Source organism: Rosa chinensis, chromosome 6, assembly GCF_002994745.2.
Source record: "Rosa chinensis cultivar Old Blush chromosome 6, RchiOBHm-V2, whole genome shotgun sequence".
In the NCBI taxonomy this organism is placed as follows: domain Eukaryota; kingdom Viridiplantae; phylum Streptophyta; class Magnoliopsida; order Rosales; family Rosaceae; genus Rosa; species Rosa chinensis.
In genome coordinates, this window is record NC_037093.1 from 45,462,406 (window position 1) to 45,473,712 (window position 11,307).

General features: G+C 37.9%; 1 pseudogene; it reads left to right on the top strand.

The window, feature by feature from the left end:
- The first annotated feature begins 172 nt into the window (after window positions 1-172).
- On the top strand, window positions 173-3,294 carry LOC112169044 (annotated as a pseudogene).
- The last annotated feature ends 8,013 nt before the right edge of the window (window positions 3,295-11,307 follow it).

Consider the following 11,307-nt stretch of genomic DNA (forward strand, 5'->3'; position numbering starts at 1 on the left):
GGCCTCTCTATAGAAGAAGACAATATATATACATTGACGCATACCGGATCAAACAATAACTTGTGTGGCTGAAATGAAATGAAAATGGATTGGGAGATGTACACGTCCAGTACATTCACCAGCCAAGTAAGTCTTGAGATAAATTATTGGTACTGTGTATATAGAGCCTTAAATCTTATATCTTATCATCAAAATCCAGTAAGAAATTAAATAGAGAGAGAAAAAATGGAGAAGGAAGATAAAGCCTACGAAGCTCATTGTTTAGTCGTATCGTTTCCAACTCAAGGCCACATTAATCCCATGCTCCAATTCTCCAAGCGCTTAGAGCGAAAAGGCCTCAAAGTTACACTGGTCACAACCCAATCATTTCACAAACGCTTGTCCTCGCCGTCCGCATCCATCACATTAGAGACCATCTCCGATGGCCACGACGAAGGTGGGTCCGCAGAAGCCGAGAGCATGGAAGCCTATCTGGATAGATTTCGTGAAGTCGGATCAAGGACCCTGACTAAGCTCATCGAGAAGCTCTCAGACTCGGGACATAAAGTTGATTGTATAGTTTATGATGCGTTTATTCCTTGGCCGCTGGAAGTGGCCAAAAGGTTTGGGATTGTTGGGGTAGCTTTCTTCACTCAGTCTTGTTCTGTTGACAACATATACTACAATGTCCAACAGGGTTTGCTCAAAGTTCCATGTACTAATGAGTCTGAGATTTTGCTCCCGGGAGTGCGAGTACCTCTTCGAGCTTCGGATATGCCTTCTTTTGTTTCCGTTCCCAGTCAGTACCCGGCTTTTCTTAGAATGGTTGTGGATCAGTTCTCCAATGTTGACAAAGCTGATTGGATCCTCTGCAACACATTTTATGACCTGGAAGTAGAGGTACTAATCAATTCACTCTCCGGTTTGTTCTAGGTTATATACTAGTGATCAACATAATTGGAAGTCATTTCCATGGTTTTATATGCATACCCTTCCTAATTCATTGCTTATAATAATGTTACATTTTCCATCCTTTGGCTTGCTTTGGGACAGCTTAATTGATCGCCATTTCTAAAAAAAAATTAAAAAAAAAAAATTGTTAGAGTAAATGTCTATTCCTCTCACATAGCTTCTGTGAAGGAATACCGTATTATGAGGATCGTATATGCTTGATTGGTCAAACTACTTAATATAGCAGATATATCCAAGGTTTCAAATTTCTTCGAAATTTCCATCAAAACTTCCGTAATTTTGAAGTACCGAAACAAAATGATTTCCGTCAGGAGTTTCCCGAAATTTTCCGTACATTTCCGCAAAATTCTTAATTTCCGAAATATCTACACACAAAAAATATATTTAAAAATTCATATGGAAATTTCAATGAAATTTATATGTCACCGACAATAAATTTTTTACTTCATACTTTCATAGAAAAAATATGAAATTTTGATTTTTTTTGTTTTTTTTTGCAATCAAGTTGAATACAACAAAAAACCTTTTTGCTTTTATCTGCTACAAAGTTGAATGCTCCAAACATAGTATGATTCCTTTTTTGCTTCGTCTCAAATGTCGTATGCTTCATACAATGAAACACCATATTGTGTAATTCCACAATATCCGATATATAGATTGCATATGGGAAGAGATCAGTACACATACAATACCTTGTAATGAAGTACCAAAATTATTTCCAAAATTCATGTACTTGGAAGCAGTATTGTATGATACTAAATAGAAGCTGTTCAACCAGCTACATCGAACCACATCATAGTAACTTTTATATTCCTTTTGTTATACTTGTTCATTTTCATTCACGGGATTTTGGTATCACGTCCCCCTCCTCCTCGGGCCCCGCCTGGTTGTAATTTTCTAATTATTAGTGAAAAAGGGGTGATGGTCAAGCCTACCATAAGGTTCCAACCATAAATAAAAAAGTAAATCACATTCACATTTATAATTACACATAGATAAAAACACTTGTTTAGCAACCTACTATAGTACTAGTTAATTACATGTCCTTATTAAATATCACAATTCTATTATAAATGTATAATTTTAGGGATGTTACATTGTACATAGGTTTATTATATGTTAGTTTAGTCTATATAAAAGTTTCATTCCAAAATATCATTTTATAAATGCAATTAATGTGATTTTTTTATTTTTAACTAAAATTTCCACTAAAATCGAAACTTTCTCTAAAAATTTTCTTAAATTTAAAGTACCGAAATCGAAACCGAAACTAAAATTTGAATCCTTGGATATACCACATGGCTTGTCTAGTATGCGTAGTTACATACTAATATATTATATTATATCAAATGAATTGTTGCTTACATGTGACTGTGGTTAAAAAATAATATACGTGTATACAATTTTTTTTTGTAAGACACTGTTCTAATACATTGTTGTGGCATAGGAGGCGGATTGGATGGCAAAGTTCTGGCCATTGAGGACGATCGGTCCAACTATACCATCCATGTATTTGGATAAACGACACGAGGATGACAAAGAATATGGCTTCAGCCTCTTTAAGCCAAATAGTGATGCCTGCATGAAATGGCTAAAGGAACGACAAAAAGGATCAGTAGCTTATGTGTCATTTGGCAGCTTAGCAGAGCTTGGAGCCGAGCAAATGGAGGAACTGGGCTGGGGTTTAAAGAACAGCAACATCTACTTCTTGTGGGTGGTCAGAGAAAAAGAAGCAAACAAGCTTCCAAGAGGGTTTGCAGAGGCGATATCGGAGAAGGGTTTGGTGGTCTCATGGTGTCCCCAATTGGAGGTTTTGGCAACCGAAGCTGTTGGTTGTTTCGTTACACATTGCGGTTGGAACTCGACTTTGGAGGCATTGAGCTTAGGGGTTCCAATGGTTGCAGTGCCACAATGGACTGATCAGAGCACTAATGCAAAGTATATCATGGATGTGTGGAAAATGGGGCTTAGAGCTCAAGCTGATGAGAAAGGGATAGTGAGGCGGGAAGAAATAGAATATTGTGTGAGAGATATTGGAGAGAGGGAGAGGGAAAGAGATACAAAAGAATGCTTGGAAGTGGAAAGAATTGGCTAGAAAGGCTGTGGATAAAGGTGGAAGTTCTGATCGAAACATTGATGAGTTCATTGCAAAACTGGTTCAGCAATCAGCATGCACATGTAGCTAGCTAGCTAAGCTTTCAGCTACGGTGTTTCTGAAAATAGCCTAGCAATAATAATCGTTTAATTCTGTACAAGTTGATGTATCTTCATTTTATGTGTGCCTTGTTTGTGCAAATTAATTAATAAAACGCAAACTATTTACTTATTTAGCTTTGAAGTCAACAAGAATTATACTAATGATCAGAAATATCCGTTTTCATGTACCTTTAAGATTTGAAGCTTAGCCAAATTAATTTTTTTTTTTTCACTCGTTTGATTTTTATTACGATAGATCATTTCAGTTCTATCACACAAATTATATGTGTGTTTGTGCACGTAATGACCAAACAAATTCGACTTGAATGATTTTTAATTTGGATCAAGGATTATCCAAAAATGACACAATTAATGTATAGTTTCATGCACTCATTAAATTACATTCAAAGAGACAAGTTAAGACGTTCTCATATTATTTAAAAGGAAAAAATTCAGTTTACTCCCCTGAACTTTGGACCTAAAATCAGACTGGTCCTTAAACTTTTTTTTTAATCAGACTGATCCCTGTACTCTCAAACGACATCACCCAAGTCCAAATTTTCGACTATATATATGAACATGAGATCATGATTAAAAAAAAATCTTGAACAGTGAAACCCTTTGCCACTTACCAGAATCCTATCACCGGTTTTTATTACCAGAATCCTATCACGCAAACTTTGAACAATATTATTTAAGGGTTTTTGTCCATTCACCCCATTTCTAGAGATTCTTTTCCCACTTACCCCATTAAGTTTTTTTAATTCCATCTAACTCAAAACACTCTAATGAGGTATTCTCTAATACTACATTAAGATTTTTTTTTTTTTTTTTAATACCATTTCACCCTCACCTTTTTGTTACTTAGAGAGAGAGAGAGAGAGGGAGAGAGAGAGGAAATGGAAGAGAGAGAAACCATAGGAGACTTCGCCGGAACCCCGTCACCGGCCGTCGGATTTCTGCCAACTTTCACCAGAATCCTATCACCGGTGGTCAGATTCCGGTCACCGGCCGCCGCCCACCAGACTTTTCAGAAAACCTCACTGGAAATGTTTACTGCCCCAATAGACATCTATTGCCCCCCCCCCCCAATAGATGTATATCAGCCATGTATTACCCCCCAATAGACGTCTATTACCCCCAAATAGATGTATATTATTCTCCAATAGAACTTTCGGTTGCCAGAATATGAGCTAATCTCCCAAAATTTAGACAATAAAACTTTGTTTAAAGAAAAAAATGAAGAGATTATATCAATTTAAAAATGTCTATTGCCCCCCAATAGACATTCAGAATTGTTGTTTTTTCTTTTCCTTCTGTCCCATTACTTTAAAAAAAAAAAAAAATTTGATTGGGCACCCACGTCAATAGTTGGACACCATTCTCGCCAGTGCTTCGGAGCTCCGACTCCAAGATACCCTACCAGGTGTTGGACTCCGGCGAGGTAGCTTCGACCGGAGCTGCTTCGTCGTCTTCAGGAGTGGATGCTGCTTCTTCGATCGGCGCAGCAGACGGAAAAAAGAAAAAGAAAAGAAGAAGGCCAGATTGCCGAAATCGACCAGAAGCTCGGGGTTGTAAACAGAGGCATTTGCGGCACGCGCCAAGGCCTAAGGATGTCGGTGGCGGTCGCTCCCTATCTGAGTCGACTCAGCGCTCTGTGCTCGTCGCCGTCCCATCTCAATAGAGTCCTCGAACTACGGTGTCGTCTCTGGCCTCTGCGGTGCTCTCGACCTCCAAGGCACTATCGTCTCATGATTCTGACAGCGGTGGCGCGCGACTCGGGGGGGGGGGAGAGAGAGAGAGAGAGAGAGAGAGAGAGAGAGAGAGAGAGAGAGAGAGAGAGAGAGAGAGAGAGAGAGAGAGTGGAATGAGAGAGAGGAGAGAGAAGATGACATAAGGTAGTTTATTAATTAGCCTGAGGGCAAAATTGTCATTTAGTTGTTAAATGGGTTAATGAGAATAAAAAACTGTTGCTGGGGTAAGTGAGATAATTTTTGCTCATTTTGGTGCTTTGGATCAAGACCCTATTTAAATGGGTATTTTCATCAAACTATTCTTGAATATAGGTCATGTGCTCTGCACATGTCATTTTTTTTTTTTTTAAGAATAGATAATTTCATTACTTATCCATGGCTAGAAGACACGTACATCAGATGCTGTCTTATACCTACACATGTCAGTTTTTAACAGAACATTAATGGAAGTTAGTGATAGGTACCATTTGAAATGAAATCGAAAAGTTCAGGTACTGGTTGTGATCATTGAAGTTCAGGTACCATCGATAAGATAGAGGATAAGTTCATGTACCATTTGTGATAATCATGATTGATGTGGAGTCTGCAACCTTTTTGTTTGCTTAGAAGAGATGTCGCAAACTAGCCCGCATTTCCTTTGCCTCCATTGATTTCTCATGTTGGTCTATTTCCGACTATATATATGAACATGAGATCATGATTCTTATTGTTGGGTATAACTGAATTCAAGTTTTGGTTGAATTTGGAGAATTGGAGTTTTGGGTTTTGTGGCTACTGCGTATTCATGGCTCTTGTTTCCGTTTCCGATCAAGTAACAATCCCAGAACAGAGTAAATTAGTTTGAACTGTTGTTCATGAAGTCATTATTGTTGATTATATTAATTTTGCATTGGAGTCACAGATTATTTGGGATAGAATGGAGAAATTTGAGTTGGAAAGCAAGAATTGAACGGGTTCGAATGATGAGCAATATAATTGTCAGTGTAATAGTGTTTTGAGTTATGGAGTTGAAATGGAATTTGAGTTAACTACATGTAAATTGACGAGGAAGATGGACAGTTTAGTGAAAAAAGAATAAGGGCTATCTGAGATTCAAGAGGAAGAAGATGAAGGTGAAACGCAGCATTGAGAGAGAGAGAGAGAGAGATATTTGAGAAAAAATAAAAATAAAAATAGAAATTATATTAAATTGGAAATGTCCATTCTGCCCTCCATAAGGGTTTAAAAATCTGAAATGCGGGCCCCCTTGTCAGCTCCAACGGTTATAGTGACGTCACATTTGGGAGCAAATTCAAAATTTGGACTCGAGTGATGTCGTTTGAGAGTACAGGGACCAGTTTGATTAAAAAAAAAGTTTAAGGACCAGTCTGATTTTAGGCCCAAAGTTCAGGGAGGTAAACTGAATTTAATCATATTTAAAATGATATTTGCATTTCTAGAACTCCCATAAAAAATTGAAAATTATAATGGTAAAGTAGTGGTAAACTAAACAAGAAATGCTAGCTGAAAGCATGCATTACTTGTAATCTTACGTAATATTAGTAATTTAATCAGACTTTAGTGGCCTACACTTCTCAGTTTGGGCCTCATATTTATCCTATAAGAACTTTTTCGAAGTATATATATGCTAAAACTTCAGATTATAATAGCTCCTAGTTTTACTGATTTTTGTAGAATAATTTCAAAGCAATATCGTTTTGTGTCTTGAAAGCAATGTTTTGTGTCTTGACAGCAATCCCACATGTTGAGAATATATACATCTCATATGGAAAAAATGAGGCTTTGCCTATGGGTTTATAAGGGTTTAACCCACTTCATCCATTGTCAATTGATTTTGGATGTAAACCCTAGATTAATTTTATCACGATATCAGAACAGATCATCTCACATGTGCATGCCTCGAGGCCACAAGGGCTCCACGTTACTCAAAGTTGTCCACTTGTATGGCTTGAAAATTCACCACACGTGCGGAGGCGTGTTGAGAATATATGTCATCCCACATGGAAAAAAGACCTTCACCACACGGGTGAGGGCGTGTTGAGAATATATGCACATCTCACATTGGAAAAATGGTGTAACGCTTCGGAAGGAATACGTTACAGTGCTGCAAGCTTATGAACACGAGCCTGCAGCTTGTGCCACAAATCTCAGTATCTTTATAACCAGATGACCGATCCCACGGACCAACTACACAGCTTTATCTTATTTAGAATGATTACCAGGTAAGACGGTCAATTGCAAATAATGGGTTAGACACCCATATTTTCCTTCAAGTAGTAACCATCATAGCTGGTATTAGGGCAATTCCAACCATGGTATTAGGTCAATTGCAATTATAAGACCTTGCTTCTCCAACCTTATGTTTTTGGTGGATCTGGTCCTATTAATATGAGACTTGGGCTCATTTGGAGTCTCATATTTGAGACAAATCTAAGACCAAGACTCAGCACAGCGGCCTGGGACCACACTTTTTGATTTCTCAGCCCAACAATTGAAGTGACGAGCTGGATGACTTGGGTCGGCAGCACGCGTAGAAAGGAGAACAGGGGAGAAGGAAGACGCACCTACTTGCGCTGGAGAGAGAAAAAGCAGATGTAGGTGGTCTGCTTCAATGGACCCCGCAAGGCTCAGTTTGTTGGCTGCCGACCGTTGCATGTCCAAACGGTCACTAAATGCATGGCTGAGATAGCTCCATTTTGAAAATGGACGGTCCGATGTTGCCTTTTTTTTTTTTACTGAACGGATCTATTTTAGATTTGATGGCTCAGATTTGAGGGAAAAAAAACTTATCAACGGCTCTTATTAAATGAAATGTTATTATTTAATTTTTGTTCCAAAAAAATACAAGAAAATTGCCAGAAAAAAATATACCCGTTGGAACTGTAAAATGTAGGAAATTTAGAAGAACCACCCCTGTAATACCCCGAAAAATCCAAATTAATTTCAGTGGATTTTTAAAAATGTTTTTGCAGTAGTAGGAGCGAGTACGAAGCTTCAAGAAGTTGTGGAATTAGTTAGAACGATTTTATTTTTGAAAACGAACGTTATTTAGGGGGTCTCAAAAAGTGACTTTTTATACGTGCGAAATTTGGGAAAACTTCCTTCAAAAAGTTGTAGAGCTCGTCGATATGATCTTGTGCATATGTGGAACGTAATATTTGGAGATCGTATGATTAAGTTATGAATTTTTGAAAATTGGGAATTTTCTATAAATATAAAAAAAAAATCCGAATTATTTCATTAAGGACGAAAAAATTTCAATTTTGCATTTTGGCCCCCGGTTTTCTCCCTTCTCTCTCTTCCGTTTCTCTTCAGTTCCGCTGGGTACCGACAAACCCGACCCGACAAGTTCTCTCTCCTCCGGTGTCCTCAGGCCACCACCGGGCCCTCTCCGGACTCTTCACTGCACGCCCAGCCGCCCCCTGTCATCTATTCTCCGAGCCACTTCCCCCAGACCCGGATCGAAGACGCCCAGCCAAGCGAAATCGGACCCGACCCGATCTCCTACTTCCGGCAACCCCCCGACGGATTTCCTCTAGTTTTTGGGTTGTCCTCTGCCCCCTGATCATCCTTATATCCTCCTTGCACGATGACTTTGAGTGTGGAGTGAAAGATCACGAGTTGAAGATTCGACGTCCCTGATTCGATCTGGAATCTGATCTGTGGCCGAGATTAATCCAATTTCCAAGCTTGATCTAGGACGATATAGGCCAAACCAGACTTAGCTCCAGGTATTAAAGTTCATCAACTCTTCGTTTTGAAGAAGTTTGTAGTTGACAACTTTTGCCTCAGAGGTTGTTGGCTGGCGTTGACCGCTCAGTTGACCACCGTCTAACCTCCGCTTGTGGCGGCGCGTCGGACCATATTTTGAGTTTTTATTATCTAGGGGATGATCGACGCATCCATACAAGCGTTTTGATTATTACAAGGTCATTTTAGAAAAAGTCGATAAATAGTGGATTTACGTTTTGAAGTTACTATTTAACATTTTTACGTTTTATCTTCGGTTTACAATTCGAGAAGATCCGACCGTCAGATTTACTTCAAATTTTAATATGTTGATCGTATGACTGTCCCGATAACTTTGTGTGGTCATGGGCGAAGATCCGACCTTTAGATCTTCGTATAATTGTGAAATAGTGATTTGGAAGGCGATTCATGAGAATCCGACCGTCGGATTTTCATATAAATTTGTGGAGATGTTAGTAAAGGCGATTCAGGAAGATCCAACCGTTGGATCTTCGTGATAATTTAGGAGGATGATCCTAAAGGCGATCCGTGAGGATCCGACCGTTGGATTATCATTTAATTTTGATCCGACCGTTGGATTGTTGTTTAATTTTGTTTGAGTTGTTGGCTAAGTTAAGATAGTATTGGATTAGGTGATCGACCGGTTGATTCGGCAGACGATTTATAAAATCGTTGTTGAGTTGTTAAGAAGACGCAGCTGGATTAGAGGTGAGTAAACCTCACATGGTTCATATTACGAACCAAAATTACTTTACTTATATCGTAATGGATTGAAAATGTTTTACGGAAATGAATATTTGTTTTAAAATACATGGGCTTGATCAACTACGGTCCATAGGTAAGTAAAATGATTTAATTATACAAAATGAATTTCACGATTTTCTTGTGTGAACTATAGTTGGTATTAGTGGTCATTCATGAATGGGTGATTACGTATATATATATATATATATATATATATATATATATTTACGTGATTTTATAAGGAATGGTATGACTTTAAAATACGTAGATTGTTGATGATTTCATTTGTATACTTGAATGGAAGAATTATTACCATGATTATTATGATAATTGGTATTGTTGTGAGTATGATTTCGGTGGAGACTTGATATTGCGAATCGGGAGGGATTCTGTTATATTTTGTTCTGCGGACTGGAACGTCCAAAGTTCAATGGTTATCATAACAAGAGTGGTTAGTTCTGAGGGCAGAAATGTCCAAAGTTCGATGGTTATCACTGTGATAAACGAAGTATTTGTTCTGCAGGTAGAGATGTCCAAAGTTCGACGGTTATAGTATTAACCGAAGTATATCAGATGCTTGCACCTAGGCCAAGGTGACATGTAACGATTCAGATAGAGCCCTAGTCTGTTGTGGAAGTACGGTCATGGTGGTAACTGGGTTACTGCATCGTGAGTACTTAGTACCACGTGAGTTGGGTTGGTGATTTAATTGTTGGGGTTATTGAGTGTGTTTGGATTATTGGATTGTTTTACTTGAATTAAATGATTTGTGACTTAATAAATCAACCGTTCATTTCTTGTTTACTCATACGAGCTTTGCAAAAAGCTTACCGGGTTTTGTGTTGTTGCAATTCCCAGTACACTATTCAAACGGTGTAGCGGGTAATCCTACAGGACAGGAGAATCAGGAAGGTGATCGAGCTGTGTAGAGTAGCTGCTTGTGAGACTCTGAATTTCTGTTGTGAGGTTCGTTATGCTCGTTTAGAGTTTTATAATTTTACTTTGTACGAGTGAGTTGTAATAATTAACTCGAAGTTTCGAGATTTGAAATTTGAGTGCAAGTGGTGTGGTTGTTTCTGAGAAAAAAATTCAGAAAGTTGATTGTTGTAGTTGTATAATTCATGTTTCGGAATTGAATCTCTTATTCAAAATTCGGGGCGTGACAACCCCATTGTGAATCCTCATCTTCCAGAGTTTGGATTTGCAAGGCAGCGGCAAACATCATCAAGGCTAGTCGACGGCCTCTTCTTAATCTTTCTGCAACCATATCATCAAACGATTCATTACAGAAATGGTTTGACAAAATCAGAACAGAAAAGAAAGAAAGATTTGTGTGATTTGGATATGAGAAGTGTTTGTGAATTTGTGAGAGATGAGGATAACAATGACCCCATATTTATGGACGGTTTGAGTTCATATCATTAGATAAGATATGACAAGTAGCGGACAATGACTTAACCGTAATTTGGACAGCCAATTAGAGATTGACACGTGGCGCTGAAATCACATCGAAATTCGGCTGTTTGACATATATGCCGACACAAAACATCAAAATATCTTCTAAATAGTTAGATTCTTTGTCGTATGTGCCGACACTTTTGTCTTATATGACGACAAAAAAAAAACTTTTTTTTAATTCATTAAATAATAAGAATAATTTTTAAATATTATGATAAAATGTTAAATTATTTTTTTTACTTTATTTAATTAAATTAACATATTTTTAATATAATATTCATCAAAATTATACTCATATTATATTTTAGTCAAGAATAGTGAAAATAGCACCCTCATATAGCACCTCATAGTTGGAGATGAGAATTGATTTCTATATGAATAGTGCAACAAGAGGGTGTTAAAATGAGAATAGCACCCCTAAATGACGCCAATGGCCGGAGTTGCCCTTACGGTG